This window comes from Lycium ferocissimum, unplaced genomic scaffold (assembly GCF_029784015.1).
Source record: "Lycium ferocissimum isolate CSIRO_LF1 unplaced genomic scaffold, AGI_CSIRO_Lferr_CH_V1 ctg21224, whole genome shotgun sequence".
Lineage (NCBI taxonomy): Eukaryota > Viridiplantae > Streptophyta > Magnoliopsida > Solanales > Solanaceae > Lycium > Lycium ferocissimum.
In genome coordinates this window covers 11,106-18,472 of record NW_026719555.1, presented here as the reverse complement: position 1 = coordinate 18,472, position 7,367 = coordinate 11,106, and positions in this window count along the sequence as shown.

The window sequence follows — 7,367 nt, the reverse complement described above, 5'->3', positions numbered from 1 at the left end:
CTACACAACACAACCATGCACGGTCCAATACTACACACACAGTTACTACCCAACATCTATACCTTCATGATTTTCACCCATTTTTACATACTACACTACCCACGATTATCGAACACTATACATATACGGACACTCACCAACACACATATTTTCATATATTTCGTCCATTTCTTCACTCTACAACATATAAAAACCATCCACAACATACAAAAGAAGATGAAACCTTACCTTTTTCCCCTTAGTTCTTCAACTTCGCTAGAGTTGTGCCTTGCAAGAATGAATGGTTTTCTTGTTCCAACAACCACTCCATGTTAATTAGGGCCTTCAACTTGCTTGGAATACTAGAAGCAATAATTTTTTTTTTCTTGATCAACTTCATGAAGTCAATTCTCCATAGCCATGGCCGAGTGGCCCCTAATTTTTGCTTGGAGTTTTTCTTGAATTTTTCATGACAATTATGTCTTGCTTGGTAGGCTCTCTCTCTTATATATATAGTTCTTATAGGCATGTGAGGGGCACATGCCTCTTCTCCATTCTTCTTGAATTTTCCAAAATAATTAAAGAAGACTAAATGTCTTCTTTTGTAACTTTAGTCCATATGTCCTTATAATTTATAATTAGCCCCTATTAAATATGAAATGGCCACATGCCTCCCTTCTTCCTTTTTCTAGAAATTTCTTCCTTTTTTCTTGAAATTTCCTTAAATTAAAACAAGATGACTACTTGTCTTTTTCTAAATTTTTGGTCCATATAAGAGTGGGACCCACATATACACATACACACACATGGCCAAGCCTTGGCTTGGTCTAGAATTTTCAAGAAAATTTTTGTGAAATTCCCATTTTACCCTTAGCCTTCCATAATATTACCATGAACCCTTTAGTAAATATCCTTTTACCATGGCCTTTTCCAACATCTCCATACTAATAAGGTTCATAAATAATATTCACAACCCACTTGTACATTAAAATAATTTTGGAAATAGTCTTGCCTTTAACTTCTCGCAATTATCCCGAATTATCCAAGCGTACGAAATACGGGTTATAACATCCTCCCCCTTAGAACATTCGTCCTCGAATGTTCAACTGATCTTATGGGGTCTCGTAGCACTTCGGGGGGTTCCTTTCATAGCTGTCCTTTCCTTCATGCTCACTCCTTAACTTTTACCCTATTTCCCTTATGGTCGAACTCCTCGGTCTTTACATGAGTCCTCATTCCGTGTCATAGGTTTCCTAATCCACTGCACCAACTTGTTCCTACTTCTTTCATGTATTCTTTTGATAGGCCGATATGCCTTAAACCACCGGCTCCGGCTACAATATGTTCTCCCCTCCTTTAAGGGGTTCCTTATATATACAGTCCTTTTATGAAGTCTTCGTCTATACCTTATTCCTCGTCTTCCTTCCCAACTCTGTGTCTAACATGTCGGAAACTTCTAATCCTAAGTTTTTCTTTTACTTTCTGTCCTTGTCGTCCCTCTATCCATATTTCCATACCTTACTATTCACTATTCGTTTTCTCCCTTGCTCCGCTCACTTACTCAAAAATTTCCTTAACTACACCTTCACGTTGCGGTTGCACGTCCATGCATCTTGCCATTAGCATAGAATCCTTACAATTTTTACTTTCTTCATCCTTATTCGTCGGGTCCTTAACTATATTTATGATGTTATAACCGAGCGGTCTCCTATGCACGTTCCCTCCATTTATTCTGTTTCCGCTAAGATCAAATCCTTCAGACTTCACATGAATTCTTATTCCACACCTTCAACTTCCACTCGACAATGTCGACCCATTACCTTTATATATCTTTCAATACCGAAGTCTTACAACACCGCCACTAAACTTAGTCATTCCTTTTCTTACTTCACATTTCCTTGTCACGGTTACTATTCTTTTAGCCTCACTTATCGCAATTAGTTCTCGAATCCCATACATTCCTCTCCTGTCTTCTTTTACCATACATACTCTATCCCCTTTTCACATGCTTATTTCGAGTCCTTTCCCCAATAGCCTCGTGTTTCGCTGGTAGTTTTTCTCGGGAGCTTCACTTACTGAGGGTCCTTACCTTTCTCTTTCTTCCGTCACTTTGATCTCTTCATTTTCCATCTACTCACTCTCTTTCTTTTCCAAATATCGTTATACTAGAATTTCCAATCTCAACCTATAGTGAAATAATAACAGCTTACTTTGCAACACTTGTACCATTTATTCTTGTGGTTACTCGATCTTTGGTACCCTTGCTCGGTTGATGCTTCTTATATCGTAGCTTCGATTGCTGGGACTCACATGTCCACCGATACAATCATATCTGGGATATCCTACACCTTCATATATATATATATATATATATATATATATATTACTATCAACTAACCCACAAAATATCTCCAACTAGTGTTCAAGCCTACCCTAATTCCAAAGCTGTGATGCACTTCCTGTCTCTTCGCCGAGCAAGTCTGCCTCGTCCTACGCGTCTTCTTATGGTCTCCAACCATCCCATACGCTCTAGTTTCCCTTAGGCTACCCTAACTTCTCATTTGTCTCTTAGGTCTGAATATATCGAATTTCTCGCATACTTCCCAGGGGGTCACCCATCATAGAATTGCTCCCACCTGAGCACGCTTAATCCTCGAAACTTTGGTGGAATCCGGTGCCTTAATGCCGATATAATCGCGTCCACTCCCTCCCATGACCTTCATTACCTGATCTGGAGCAATTTAAAGCCTTACCGATTCCGGGATATTTTCGTAACACGTCCTTCTTTTACAATTCTTTGTTTTACCCTTTTCGGTTCCGAATGTTCACCTTCCACCCGTGTGTGTGACTACTTCCGTCCGGATCTCCAGATTCCCGATGGTAGTGATCGTACCTTCATCGCCATGCCAAATCCATAACCTTTCTGAAACGTCGCATCTTGCTTATTGTCTATTTATCGTATTTCCTTTCCGCACTTCTTCCTTAGACGTACCCATTCTGGTAGGACCTCCTTCACCATGCCTACTATTCAAAATCCGTGCGTCGCAAATATCGATAACACCTCGCAGAACATACGGCCTTATGACACATTCCAGTCATCCAGTGCTTCCAATTTCAGGTGACAGAACAATTACGTTAGGACTTACCTCTATGGCCTTCCATAGCGTCACTCGCTTTCTTCCATCGCACGTACGCTTATATAGGAAAATCTTATTTCTTATGACTTGGCTCTATCGCACGATCACGGGACGTAAAGAAGGTCAACAATTCCTAGATGCCCCGCGGCCTCCCGTTTATAAATGTGGCCGGCTTCACACCCATAAACGGGACTCTCGGACACGACTTTGCAGACAACCCTTAGACCAACCTGGCTCTGATACCACTTTGTCACACCCCGATCTTACTAGGGTGTGATGGGCACCCAACCCCATATTCGGAGCCGAGCGAACCCGCGGACTCTTATTACTCACATATTCTCTTTGGATTCTTAAATCAAATGAAAGTAATAAAATACATAGTAAAATTTTCAAAATCTTTCTGTCGTTTCTCAAATTAAATACAGTCTGTAAGCGTAAGGGCTCTATAACATAATGTATAATAAAAACATATCAGCTAGTGGGGTCGTTTTCAAACCGACACTCTAGACCCACGACTACTGTCCGCAAAGTCTCTAACTTCGAACAAAGTACCGCACAAAGACACATACTCGGACTCGACGGACTCCCGAGAACAAATGGAGTCTACTAACTCCGCCGGAACGTCTTCTCGTAATGGCTTCTACTCGTCGGGTGTACTGCGTGGCATGAAACGCGGCGCCCACAAAAAGGGCGTCGAGACGAGCAATGTGCGAGTATGTAAGGCATGAACAAATAACGTAGTAAGGAGTATACATATGAATAATATCCATATCAAAAACATAGAACATATCATGAGGAAGAAGAGTAACCTGTACATGTGAATGCCGCCTAGGGCAGATGCCATGCATGCTTATTCTTTCCTTTGAAAACATTTCTTTTCCGTATACATGTGAAAATAGAACATGCCATAGCGCCGAACGACGTCGGCTCGCCCACATATGTCCCCCGTCGGGCATCCGCGTCCGGGATGGAGTTTACGCCGGTGACCCCGGTGGCAATGCGTCTATAGCGCAACATGTCTCCCTTTCCCCATATCCCCCATATACATATACATATGTCATATACATATATGATATAAGCATGCAGGAAAGCTCAAAGAAAGCCATGTATCTATTGGAGTGACGTAAGGTCGGTAACTTCCGACGATGTTATGGAATAGCCATGGGCGTCGTGCCTCACCTTGAAGGGACAATTAATATAAGGCGAGACTAACAATGGAGAGTAACATCATGAGAAAACATGGAATAGGATCGTAAGGCATCGTTTCATGTACTAGAGATCTTTAAAATAGTCATTATCCATAAGTAGAGTTGAGAAATCAAGAAATAACTTAACATTCTCGTACTGTCATATCCATGGTAGGAACGTATCCTCGACATATTCGTCATAGACGTTTTCTCATATTTGTCATCATCGTTGTCATTATAAAATCATATTCGTCGTTTTAGTCATAAAAGCTCTCAACCTCTTAAAACTTGGTTTTTGAAAAGTATGGACATTTGAAAAACAACTATGAATTTATTAGGAAAAGACTTATACCTTGGAGTCATAGGCTCCTAATTTTTGCAAGCAAGGAAGATATAAAAACATTTAAGACATTATAACGTGGGAGTCATGCCTTTTAAAGAAAAGAGACGAGCCTCACATACCTGTGCCGCGCCTTACTAGATACGCTTGTCCAGACTTGTTAGTCTACATTCAAGAAAATTGATGCAACCATTAGATTCATTACTAAGCACACTTGTCTTGATTTTTCAAATAAATTCACTTATGATGTGCCGAAATTTCGGCAAAGCATCTTCCCTAAATACACCATCCCCGAGATCTTACTCGGCCCAAATCATCAACAACAAACCCGAGAATGGAACTCGGCCAAAGCAATAACAATGCTAGCAATTATTCTAGCAACACTTCAAGATTCAATTCAATTCCCAATTAATACATACTTCCACCCGAAGTCTCACAACACCACCAAAGTCAACAACGCATTACTTCCTTCCAAATTTATGAGTTATATTGACAATCCATATCAGCAACCATGCATTAGCAACTTTACTCATGCAATGTAAGAATTCAAGCTAATGCCGCATCGACTTCTTCAACATTCCGATAATGGTTATAACTTCACTTTAAGCCATCAAACCTTCATTTATCATTATGAAATTCACAATTCAACAACTAAAATATTAAATAAAGTCAATTCACTACAACTTGCCAAACCACCTATCATTCGGCCACAACAACCACATACATATTCTCATGAGTTTTTCATCCGTTTCTATACATTACATTACAACGACAACAACAACCAACATGCTACATAAAATTAATCCATTCTTTTCTACACAACACAACCATGCACGGTCCAATACTACACACACGCGGTTACTACCCAACATCTATACCTTCATGATTTTCACCCATTTTTACATATTACACTACCCACAATTATCCAACACAATACATATACGGCCACTCACCAACACACATATTTTCATATATTTCGTCCATTTCTTCACTCTACAACATATAAAAACCATCCACAACATACAAAAGAAGATGAAACCTTACCTTTTTCCACTTAGTTCTTCAACTTCGCTAGAGTTGTGCCTTGCAAGAATGAATGGTTTTCTTGTTCCAACAACCACTCCATGTTAATTAGGGCCTTCAACTTGCTTGGAATACTAGAAGCAATAATTTTTTTTTCTTGATCAACTTCATGAAGTCAATTCTCCATTGCCATGGCCGAGTGGCCCCTAATTTTTTGCTTGGAGTTTTTCTTGAATTTTTCATGACAATTATGTCTTGCTTGGTAGGCTCTCTCTTATATATATAGTTCTTATAGGCATGTGAGGGCACATGCCCTCTTCTCCATTCTTCTTGAATTTTCCAAAATAATTAAAGAAGACTAAATGTCTTCTTTTGTAACTTTAGTCCATATGTCCTTATAATTTATAATTCGCCCCCATTAAATATGAAATGGCCACATGCCTCCCCTTCTTCCTTTTTCTTGAAATTTCCTTAAATTAAAACAAGATGACCACTTGTCTTTTTATAAATTTTGGTCCATATAAGAGTGGGACCCACATATACACATACACACACATGGCCAAGCCTTGGCTTGGTCTAGAATTTTCAAGACAATTTTTGTGAAATTCCCATTTTGCCCTTAGCCTTCCATAATATTACCATGAACCCTTTAGTAAATATCCCTTTTTACCCTTGGCCTTTTCCAACATCTCCATACTAATAAGGTTCATAAATAATATTCACAACCCACTTGTACATTAAAATAATTTTGGAAATAGTCTTGCCTTTAACTTCTCGCAATTATCCCGAATTATCCAAGCGTACGAAATACAGGTTATAACAAAAACTTCATAAGCAAGTTAGTCAAATAATAAAGTTCATCAAGAGAGAGAGTTTTACCATTATGCTCATTCAACCTATGCCAAGCTAAGAGTAGCATCTCCTCACCTCTTAGGTTAGAAGATCTAGCATAGTCCTTCCAAGAAGTGTGCTCTTGTTCATGTAACTCACTCCCCTTCTTTAAAGAGCACTCTTCACTTTCGGGAGCCGATCTAACATTCGATGTCGTTCCATCAAGTGGGTCACAAACCCTCAAGAAGGACTTTTCGTCATCGGGAATGGTGTCAACAACTTCAACCACCCCATGCTTGTCGTCAAGACCAAGCCCATCATCATCCCATAGTGGGTTACTAAATACCTAGTAATCTCAAAAGGACACTACATTTGCAACATTACCAAACTTCCCACTAGGTACATGACTATTCACATAATCAATTGCATCACTAAATTGAGGGTCATTAAGCACATCGCAAGGTTCCTCAAATAGTGGATTTTCATAGCAAACAAATTGACCAATACAAGTATCCACACTAGTTGGACGCAAATCGATCTTCCAAGAAGAATCAACTCGGTCATTGCTAGGATCAACTAGTGGGTGAGCTATTATATTATTTCACATGACAATGTACTAACATGCACATCATAGGAATCAACACTAGGTGGACACAACTTGAACTCAAAAGAAGAGTCAAGATAGTCATCAATAGGATCAACTAGTGTTGGATCACCCATATCAAACACATTGTCAATTGTCACAATTGCACTAAGCTCATCACAAGGCAAAGACTCATTAAGCTCAATTAAAGACGAGCTATCATTTACACTCACTTCGACAACATGATCAATCACATCATTTGTGGTGTTAAGATTAGTTATCCTACC